Source organism: Oryza sativa, chromosome 9 (genome assembly GCF_034140825.1).
Source record: "Oryza sativa Japonica Group chromosome 9, ASM3414082v1".
Lineage (NCBI taxonomy): Eukaryota > Viridiplantae > Streptophyta > Magnoliopsida > Poales > Poaceae > Oryza > Oryza sativa.
In genome coordinates, this window is record NC_089043.1 from 17,652,602 (window position 1) to 17,664,173 (window position 11,572).

At 41.4% G+C, this 11,572-nt stretch overlaps 1 pseudogene; it reads right to left on the reverse strand.

Moving 5' to 3' along the window:
• Window positions 1–7,980: 7,980 nt before the first annotated feature.
• LOC136351708 (uncharacterized) lies at window positions 7,981–11,075 on the reverse strand (annotated as a pseudogene).
• Between the last annotated feature and the right edge of the window lie 497 nt (window positions 11,076–11,572).

Below are 11,572 nucleotides of genomic sequence, written 5' to 3' on the forward strand. Positions count from 1 at the left end.
CTCATGCAGTGATAGAATGTCAGGATCACTTGATTATGAAGAGCAACATGTGATGATCTGTGTAGTTTTGGCCAACATGACACCTTCCTGTGGTCTTCAATATGTAAAAAAGATTCTACTACAATGCCTTCTTGTCCTTTTCAGTCCATGCTCTACGCACGTAGCAAAATGACTTATTTTAAAAATTTTAAGGCAGGATATAGTGTTATATTGTAGTTATTTCCGAAAATATTTGTGCATATTGAGTAGATTTACTAGGTTGCAAGGGTAGCAGTTGTTTCACACTGATGAAAAGGTAATTATACTTGGTGAGGTAATAATTTCTTGATACTAGGTTGTCTACAGTCTTTTTACCTTTTACTAGATCCTAGCCATTAGATGAGAAGTTGCAAGGAAACATAATACATATGGCTTATTCTTGGTTCCAAAGTCCTAACCATTTGCTCAATAAAAATTAATGATTAGGTGAAAAAAATCCTGAATCTAATAATGCAGAACCACGAGTTGTCCACAATTCCTTACTTTACTCTGTTGTCCACAATTCTTGACCACCCCAGGGAGGTGATTATGTGAAGTATGATAACTCTTACGTGATGGGTTATTTATTGATATGTGTTAACCTGATAAAGAAAAACCGTAGAACTAATTTGGAGTGCCTTCTTTATTCTGTTTTAGTAACAAAATCAAGATAATTTGAATCTGATAATAGAGTTCTTTCTTTATCCCTGTTACAGTAAGAAGTTCAGGTGGTAGGATTGGTACATGGTATATGTCACCTTAATTTGCTCCCTATTCAGTTTAGCATGTGTTCCTGAATAAATAATTACTTATTATAACGGGATATTCTGAAACTGGAGCAGAGTTTCATGTCACTTCGGGCCTGTTTGGCACAGCTCCAGCTCCAACTCCACCCCTCCTAGAGCTGGAGCTCAGCCAAACAGTTTTAGCTCTACCAAAACTGGGAGTGGAGTTGGGTGGAGCTCTCTCACAAAATGTCCTAGAGTTGTGGAGCTGGGTTTAGGCAGCTCCACAACTCCACTCCAGACTCAACTCCTGGAGTTATATATGATTAGTACAAAATAAAGCATATGTTTTAACTTATAATATTGCTAACGAACGGTCACTGGTGGAGAAACCATCTTTACTCCCGGTTCGTAACCCCCCTTTAATCCCGGTTATCCAACCGAGACTACAAATCCGGGACTAAAGATCGCTATCTCTAGTCCCGGGTGAAATAACTGGGACTAAAAATCGATCTTGTTACCAACCGGGACTAAAGATCCATTTTTTTTATTTGCATGGCCCTGTTGCTGCATGGTTTATATATATAATATGCATATATATATATGTTTCAATACATATATTATGCATTATGCATGTATATATATGTAATACATATATATACATGCATAATATATATGTTTTTGTACATAATATATGCAAATGCATATGTATATGTACAAAATACACATATATGTATATATTAGACGACACGTAAAATTTAAAGCACTTAACATTTTATGTGCATATATGACAAAAATATATATTTACACTAAAGTAAATGTGTACATATATAAATATAGACAAGTATTACAATTCATTATGTCCTAGCTACGGCTTCGACGTCGGCGTATTATGTCCTAGCTACGGCTTCGACGTCGGCGTATTATGTCCTAGCTACGGCTTCGACGTCGGCGTTATCTCAGAAGATAACGACTTATGAATTGTCGATCCGTCGTAGTAGAATTCACCCTCGGGATCAAGGACTTGTTCGTTGATGAATCCCATGAGTTGTTCTCGAACAGCCGCGATAAATTCCTTGTGTGTGAGGTTGTCCCTCATGTGAATAACCTATGAATGTATGAAATTAATTAGTTAACAAGAAATCGATACGTACGCAATGAAATTTTGAATGGTTTATACGTACATCGAGCTCTCTTGTGGTGTAGATTTGGGTTGTAAGGCAGTGGCAATATTCGCATACGTAGTAGCCGCACAAGTTAGTTCCCTGGTCCTGCTTTGCACACTACATGAGAAGCGAAGAGAGATTTAATATACACTTATATTAATTGTAATTAGAGATTCAATTCAATATAATTTTAGAGCATGTACTCACTGGAAAATTGAACCTCCGGCTAAGTTTTTCTTTCCAAGTGCCACGGACCAATTGACGGAACCGATCCCAAGCCCTACATGGAGTTTAAAGCTATGATTAATTATTATCCGAGATCCTCCCCATAGTAGCTAGCAATAGTAAAATTCGTAATAACATTGAAACATATGACATTACCTGTCTATAAGTTCAAAAACCTGGTCAAAAGTAGACACCTTTTTATTCATTGAGTCATAGACATTGACTCTGCATGCCTCCAAGTCGAAAAGTAAAAGGACCAGTGGAATCTGCAATTTGTTTGAGATGATATATGAAACACTGTACATGTATGTACGGGAGCGAAATTTGTTAGGAAGACAGTAAAAACTAACTCTGTGTTGTACGGCAGTAGTATCTTCGTCTTGTAATGCTGCTTCATCAAGAGATGGATGAGATTGTCCTCTGTGTCTTTCGGAAACTTGTCGATCATTTCGACGTTTACTTTCCGAGGGTCGATGAATCCAGTATTGAAAACCCCCCGTCGTCGGGCCCTTTGAATCTCCATTCTACAACGATAAAAGGAATTATTATATATGGTGTACATATATACAAGGAGCTAATTAAAGGAACGTAAGAAATCTAAGTCAACGATACTTACAAAATCCGTGCGCTCAGAAGAGAGACGTCGAGGGCGTCCAGCTGGTATAGTTCGTAGATACCCTTGAAATGGATCCAGAGAACATCTTCTCCTTGGAAGAAGTCGGAGTCTCCAATCCTCGCTCCGAACATCTCTCTACCGTTGGCGCTCATTTCCATGTACCGTTCATAGAATTGGTACATCTATGTCGGTACGGACTGCAACTGCTCAGGCTTGACAAGCGGTTTACCGAGTTCGAACTGGTATTTCACTTCCGCTTTTGGGATTGGTGCGCCTTTAAGCAACTGAGCCTTAGTTAGCCCGGTGTCAGAAATAAATTGTTTTATTCCAATTTCTTCCACGGTCACCAACGGCTTGACCTCCTGGTTTGGTTGCTCTCCAAGCTGAGGGACTGGTTTGGACTATCCATAATATGCTTTCCTAAGAGTTCGCTCATAGTCCGTTAGCTTTAAGGCCTCCTTGACTGGTCCCGACATCTTCTTGAAGAAGTTCTTGGTACTCGGGTCTATAGGAATCTGCTTTTCTGGACTCCGAGGCTTCAATTGCCTCTTCACTTCTGCTGCCACATAAGCGTCAAGCTCCTCTTGCGTACAGTCGTACGGCGGCTCCTTGTTTTCGATGGCGTCAACTTCCGCCTTCTTCGTTGCCCTTGTGCGGGCAGGCGGTGGAGCTTGATGAGACCTTGACTTGGAAGGTGCTGGAGGACATGGCGCAGGAGCCTGAGGAGGAGACGGTGAGACGGTGCAGGAGCCTGAGGAGGAGATGTTGCACTAGGCGGAGGAGGCGGAGGAGGTGGAGGAGATGGCGGAGCCGGAGGAGATGGTGCAGGAGACGCTGCTTGTTGCCCAGGGAGGATGATGTAGCGCTTGCGCTATAGTATAATGGCGTGGCTTGTGTCTCGTAGATGCGTCTCACCGTCTCCCCCAGGGTAGTCCAACTCGAGGTCCTCGTACGCGGCTTCCACCAGCTCAATTTCGACCCTCGAGTATCCTGGTGGAATCGGCCTGCAGTGGTAAGTCCCTGAAGGGTCTGTTGGGATGGCCATTCCCGACACCACCTTCACGTGATGAGAGGTTATCTATTAGTAATCAACCTAAGCAGCAACTTGCGAAATGTACATGTCAAAATTCATAAAACTACGAGCATACCTTGATTGATAAGTTCTTGAAGGGAATATACAGCTCACATGGTGTTCGCTGCGTGATTTCATCAACGGGACAGGTGGTTTCGTCCTGAGTTTGCATGGCGTCCATGCTCTGTGATCCTACCTGCCCCGTTGAGGCGTAGCTGCTACGATTGCCTAAGGGGCTGACCATTACAGGAGGAATGTACGGTTGGGGATCCTGGCTCCGATGTGCGGCCATGCGTTCATCCACCTTCCTTGCCACCTCCTCTTGCATGCTGAGCTCGTAACTCGATACCCTGTACTCAAGATCTGCAATCTTCGCCTCGGTATCTCTCTTGCTCCTCATCCGACTCCTGTACATGTGGATGTCCTCCTTGAATCCAATCTTCCAAGGGACCACGCCTTTCCCTCGCGTTCGTCCTGGATGCTCGGGAGTCTGCAGGGCGAGTGACAGCTTGTCCTTCTCTCTGTCGGGTCGGAACGTGCCCTGAGAAGACGCTTCCACTGCGTGCGTTAGTCGACTTGCAGCATCGCGTATCTGATCGCTGAACACCAGGGAGCCATCAACGGGGTTAAGCGTTCCACCGTGAGCATAGTACCAGAACTTCGATCGATCCGGCCATTTAGCGGTGGCCGGTTTGATACCCCTCTCAATCAAGCTAGCTTCCATCTCCTCCCACTTCGGCATTGCGACGCTATAGCCGCCTGACCCTAGGTGCTGATGGTACTTCTTCTTAGCGGCATTTTCTTTGTTTCGTTCCATCAGCGCCTGCCCTTGTTGCCGTGTCTTGTAAGCAACAAACTCGTCCCAATTAATGATCCCTTAGCTTCGGGAATATGTCGAAGTTCGGTGTCAGCCCCTTCAGGATGTATTTTTTGTAGAGATCTCCCTTGAAGCTCTGGAACTGTTCTGCCATTTTCTTAAGAGTCCACTGTTTCACTATGTTCTCCGTACCCGCAGGGAGCGTGAACGTCTCGAGCATTGTGGTCCACAGCATCTCTTTTTCTGATTCCGGGACAAACTTGTCATAATCCCCGCGTGCCCTTGTTCTATGCCAGTACACCTTGCTGACAGGCACGTTATCCCTCACAACCCAACCGCTGTATCGTATGTAATTCTTGGCTGCTTCTGCCGGGGCACTAGGTCAACCGTCTTCGTCAACTTCAGTTATGATGTGCCGACCCTCTATCTTCTTCGCGGCACCTCGTTATTCGTGTGCCCTCTTCTGTCCAGCGAAGGGTTAACTTCCACTAGCCTCCTCCTCCTCCTTTCCCTCCTCTTTTCCCTCTGCATCCCTCTCCATGTTTCCCTCCTCGTTCAAGTACTGGTTTGGATCCTCGTTCCCCTCTTAGTCGTTCTAGTACTGGCTGCTTCCCTCTGCGATTGTATCATATAGTATCTGTTCATCATCGCGTTCAGCCATCTGTTCATACAAGAAATATTTGCAGCCGCTTGTTATAATATGCTAACTCTAATAATCATATATTAAAACGCTAATAATCTTATATTAAAACTCTAATAATCATCTATGCTAACTCTAATAGTCATATATTAAAACTCTAATAATCTTATATTAAAACTCTAATAATCTTATATGGTAAGTCTAATTATCATATATGCTAACTCTAATAATCATATATTAAAACTATAATAATCTTATATTAAAATTCTAATAATCATATATGCTAAGTCTGATAATCATATATGCTAACTCTAATAATCATATATTAAAACGCTAATAATCTTATATTAAAACTCTAATAATCATATATGCTAAGTCTAATAATCATCTATGCTAAGTCTAATAATCATATATGCTAACTCTAATAATCATATATTAAAACTATAATAATCTTATATTAAAACTCTAATAATCATATATGCTAACTCTAATAATCATATATTAAAACTGTAATAATCATATATTAAAACTATAATAATCTTATATTTATATCACTTGCCTGCGCAAATTCCTCCTAGGGCTAGCTACCACTTAGGCTTGAGGGACGACGACGACGTCTTTTCTGCAACATGCAAAAAAATGTATTAGTCCAAATGCAAAGGAACATATATTTTTCCACTCGTTTTCTCGTTCGTACACGTCTCGTTCACGTTCGTTCGCGTTTCGTTCACGTTTCGTTCACGTTCGTTCGTGTTCGTTCACGTTCGTTTCCGTTCATTCACGTTCGTTCGCATTCGTTCCCGTTCGTTCACGTTCTGTTTCCCGTTCGCGTTCATTCACTTTTCGCTCACGTTGGTTCGCGTTTCGTTCGCGTTCGTTCACATTTCGTTCACGCTCGTTCGCGTTCGTTCCCGTTCGTTCACGTTCTGTTTCCCGTTCGCGTTCGTTCACGTTTCGTTCACGTTTCGTTCACGTTCGTTCGCGTTCGTTCGTGTTCGTTCGTGTTCGTTCCCGTTCGTTCACGTTCTCGTTTCGTTCCCGTTCGGCATTGACGCGGCGGCGGCGGCGGCGGCGTGGCGCGGCGCGGTGGCGTGGCGCGGTGCGGTGTGGTGCGACGGCGGTGTGGCGGTGGCGTGGCGCAGTGGCGGCGGCGTCGGCAGTGCCGTGACGACGACGACGACGAAGCGGCCGGCGGCAGTTTGGAGAGAGAGAGAGAGATCGAGATCGCGAGAGGATCTCACCCCTGAGATGCGGCGGCGTCGGCAGTGACGACGACGACGACGACGACGACGAAACGACGGCGGCGTCGGAGCGAGGGATGCCCTAGGCGGATGTCCTGATTGGTGAGAACAACCGGGACTAAAGATATCTTTAGTCCGGGTTGGTGGCTACAACCGGGAGTAAAGATCTTATCTTTAGTCCTGATTGTTATCACCAACCGGGACTAAAGCTCTTTTCCCGCTATTTCCAAATTCTGTTTTAAAACAGTTAGGGTTAAGAACTGGGACTAAATATAATAACACTGTATATTAAATTTCATTACATATGGGTTTCTAAAATAGTAAATAATGCATTAAAATGATTTAAAGTCACAAAATTAATGACAAAACATTTAAAATATATTGTTGTCTATAGTAAACTAAGTGGATCATATATAATAAGCATATGCATGATTTAAAATTGTTAGAAATTCTAATAATCATATGTAAATACCACATTCATGATTAAAATTGTTAAAAATTCTAATAATCATATGTAAATACCACATGGATGATTAAAAATTGTTAAAAATTCTAATAATCATATGTAAATACCACATGCATGATTAAAAATTGTTAAAAATTCTAATAATCATATATAACTACCACATGCATGATTAAAAATTGTTAAAAATTCTAATAATCATATATAACTACCACATGCATAATTTAAAATTGTTAAAAATTCTAATAATAATATGTAACTACCACATGCATGCTTAAAAATTGTTAAAAATTCTAATAAATATATATTTAGTATATGCATGATTTTAAATTGTTAAAAATTCTAATAATCATATGTAAATAACACCTGCTTGATTTAAAATTGTTAAAAATTCTAATAATCATATATAACTACCACATGCATAATTAAAAATTGTTAAAAATTCTAATAATTATATATAACTAGCATATGCATGATTTAAAATTGTTAAAAATTCTAATAATCATATGTAAATACCACATACATGATTAAAAATTGTTAAAAATTCTAATAATCATATATAAGTAGCATATGCATGATTTTAAATTGTTAAAAATTCTAATAATCATATGTAAATACCACATGCATGATTTAAAATAGTTAAAAATTCGAATAATCATATATAAATACCACATGGATGATTAAAAATTGTTAAAAATTCTAATAATCATATATATCTAGCATATGCATGATTTAAAATTGTTAAAAATTCTAATAATCATATGTAGATACCACATGCATGATTAAAAATTGTTAAAAATTCTAATAATCATATATAACTAGCATATGCATGATTTTAAATTGTTAAAAATTCTAATAATCATATGTAAATACCACATGCATGATTTAAAATTGTTAAAAATTCTAACAGTCATATGTAATTATCATATGCCATACAACAATTGATTTATATGGATATTCAATACATCTAAAACAGTTTACATCGTGTACACAACAATTACGGCAATACATCGGCGGTGACGGTTGACCGCACGTACTTTCTCCTCACTACTGTTCCTTCCTTGTTATCGTTGCGTGAGTAAGGGGCGTCTTCGTTTGATAGGAGGATGCTAGGGTCAATCGTCACCGTGAAAGGGGGTTGCCTATCAAACTGATCATAATCCTCGTCAGTCTTGTCCTCGACTCCAACGATTTTTCTTTTGCATGGGAGAACCACGTGGCGCTTCGGCTCGTCAGGCCCTTTGCCCTTCTTTCCTTTGCTAGACGTGTCCTTCACGTAAAAAACTTGCGTTACATCATTGGCAAGGACAAAAGGTTCGTCCGAGTATCCAACCTTGTTAAGGTCAACCGTTGTCATCCCACTGTCACCAATCGTTACGCCTCCACCAGTCAGCCTAATCCATTGGCACCGGTACATAGGGACCTTGAGAGATCCATAGTCAAGTTCCCATATGTCCTCGATGGCACCGTAATATGTGCCAGTTGTACCATCGTGTCCAATGGCATCGATACGAACAGCACTGTTCTGGTTCGTGCTCTTTATGTCTTGGGCTCTCATGTAGAATGTGTACCCATTGATCTCATATCCTTGGAATGTCGCGATCGAGCCAGATGGTCCCATCGCCAGGAAGGCCAGTTGTTGGTTAATCGTCTCGTTACCCATGAGATGTTGTTGCAGCCACGCGGGGAAAGTATCAATGTGAGGTCGTGTAATCCATGCATCGGACTTACCGATGTTTTTGGCGCGAACTAGAGCCAAGTGCTCCTCGATGTAAGGAGTCACCAAAGAAGATTGTTGTAGAACCATGAAATAGGCTTTATGGAATAAATTGTTGTCTACCGTCATTATTGCTTTCCTTCTGAGAGTCCCCTTTTCCCGTAGTCTCCCTTCATGGTGTGATTCAAGCACCTCGATTGGGCGAAGGTCTTCAATAAATTCTACGCAGAATTCAATGACATCCTCTGTTCCATACCCCTTGGCGATGCTTGACTCTGGACGAGCACGGTTACGAACATACTTCTTCAGAACACCCATATACCTCTCGAAAGGAAACATATTGTGTAGGTACACAGGCCCGAGAATACCGATCTCTTTGACAAGGTGACAAAGCAGATGGGTCATTATATTGAAAAATGAAGGTGAAAATATCAACTCAAAGCTGACAAGACATTGCACCACATTATTTTGAAGGGCTTCTAATCTATCCAGATCGATGACCTTCTGTGAAATTGTGTTCATGAAAGCACATAGCTTCGTTATTGTTGCCCGGATATTGTCTGGAAGGATACCCCGAATTATAACTGGTAGCAGCTGTGTCATCAACACGTGACAGTCATGAGGCTTTAGGTTTGTGAACTTCTTCTCCTTCGTGCTTATTATTCGCTTTATATTCGTGGAGTATCCAGACGGTACCTTGATGCTCTCCAAGCATTCAAACATACTTTCCTTCTCTGCCTTGCTTAGAGTGTAGCTGGCTGGACTCAAGTAATGGCTTCATTTCTCCTTTGGTTCCGGGTGAAGGTCGCGACGTTGTTCCATATGCTTCAGATCATTACATACTTCCAGTGTATCTTTCGACTTTCCATATACACCTAGGAAGCCAAGTAGGTTTACGCAAAGGTTCTTAGTGAGGTGCATCATGTCGATTGCGTGGCGGACGTCCAAGAATTCCCAATAGGGTAACTCCCAAAAAATAGAGTTCTTTTTCCATATCACCGCGTGACCATCTTCGCTCTCTATAGGCTGGCTGCTAGGCCCCTTTCCAAACACTACTTTAAGATCTTTCCCCATAGCAAACACTGTTTTCCCGTTGCAATGTTTAGGCTTCATACGGTGGTCTGCCTTATGTTCAAAGTGCTTGCCTTTCTTCCGTACAAGGTGGTTTGCAGCAATGAATCGACGATGGCCCATGTACACAACCTTCTTACAATGCTTAAGATACGTACTTTCAGTTTCATCCATACAGTGAGTGCAAGCCTTGTACCCCTTGTTAAATTGCCCAGATAGATTGCTAAGTGCAGGCCAATCGTTGATGGTTACGAACAGCAGCGCTTGTAGGTTAAACTCCTCCTGTTTGTCCTCATCCCACACGGGGACACCTTCTTTCTTCCACAACAGTTTCAGATCTTCGACCAGTGGTCTTAGGTAAACATCAATGTCGTTACCAGGTTGCTTGGGGCCTTGAATAATAATCGGCATCATTATGTACTTTCTCTTCATGCATAGCCAAGGGGGAGGTTGTAGATACACATCGTAATGGCCCAAGTGCTATTGCCGCTGCTCGTCTCTCCAAAAGGATTCATGCCATCCGTACTTAAACCAAACCGTATGTTTCGTGTGTCCTCTCCAAAGTCTTGAAATGTCCTGTCGATGTTTCGCCACTGCGAACCATCGGCGGCATGTCTCAGCATCCCGTCCTGTTGACGTTCTTCTGCGTGCCAACGCATCATTCTAGCATTCCCCTTGTTCCTGAACAAACGCCTTAGCCGTGGTATTATAGGAAAATACCACATCACCTTAGCAGGATTTCTCTTTTTCGTTGGCTGCCTGTCAACTTCACCTGGATCATCTTGTCTAATCTTGTATCGTAGTGCTTTACAAACAGGGCATGCTTCTAGGTTCTCGTACTCCTCACCGCGATATAGGATACAATCGTTTGGACATGCATGAATAATCTAAACTTCCAGTCCTAGAGGACAGACTATCTTCTTAGCCTCGTACGTTGTCTCGAGCAATTTGTTTCCCTCCGGAAGAATGTTCTTGACGAGTTTCAATAAATCGCCAAATGCCTTGTCACTAACTCCATTTTTTGCCTTCCATTGCAAGAACTCCAGAGTGGTATCTAACTTTTTGTGCCCCTGCTCGCAACCTGGGTACAACGACGTTCTATGGTCCTCTAACATACGCTCCAATTTATGGGCCTCCTTTTCACTTTCGCAGTCCTCCTTGGCGTCCTGCAACATCTGACCAAGATCATCCGCACCGTCGTTATCGTCAGCATCCCTGTCCACCTCACCCGTTTGATTTTCTTTAATTCCAGCGTACTGAGCCCAGTCCGAAATGTTCTCATCTTCCACTTCATCTTCTTCCATTTCAACCCCTTGCTCTCCGTGGGATGTCCAACAATTATAGCTTGGCATGAACCCCGGCTCAAACAAGTGGAAATAAATAGTCCTGGATGCAGAATACTCCTTCTAGTTCTTACACTTATTGCATGGACAACAAATAAAACCCTTATGCTTGTTAGTTTCGGTCACTCTCAAAAAAAAATGCACGCCGTCAATAAACTCTTTCGACCGCCGGTCAGCGTACATCCATTTCTGATCCATCTACATGAAATGAACAAAAATCGTACAAAAATAATTATTCGCACAATAATGACAGTCATACAATAATGATAAAATAATTAAAAACTCTTTCAACAGTCATACAATATTGACATATCATTATTCATACAACAATTATAAAATAATCCAACAAATAATTCTTATTTATTATTTTTGAAGTTTTAAACTAATATTAATGTGTTGTACTTCTTTTAATATTCAATTTAGTTTGTTTCCCATTATTTTAGATTAATTTTCATTAT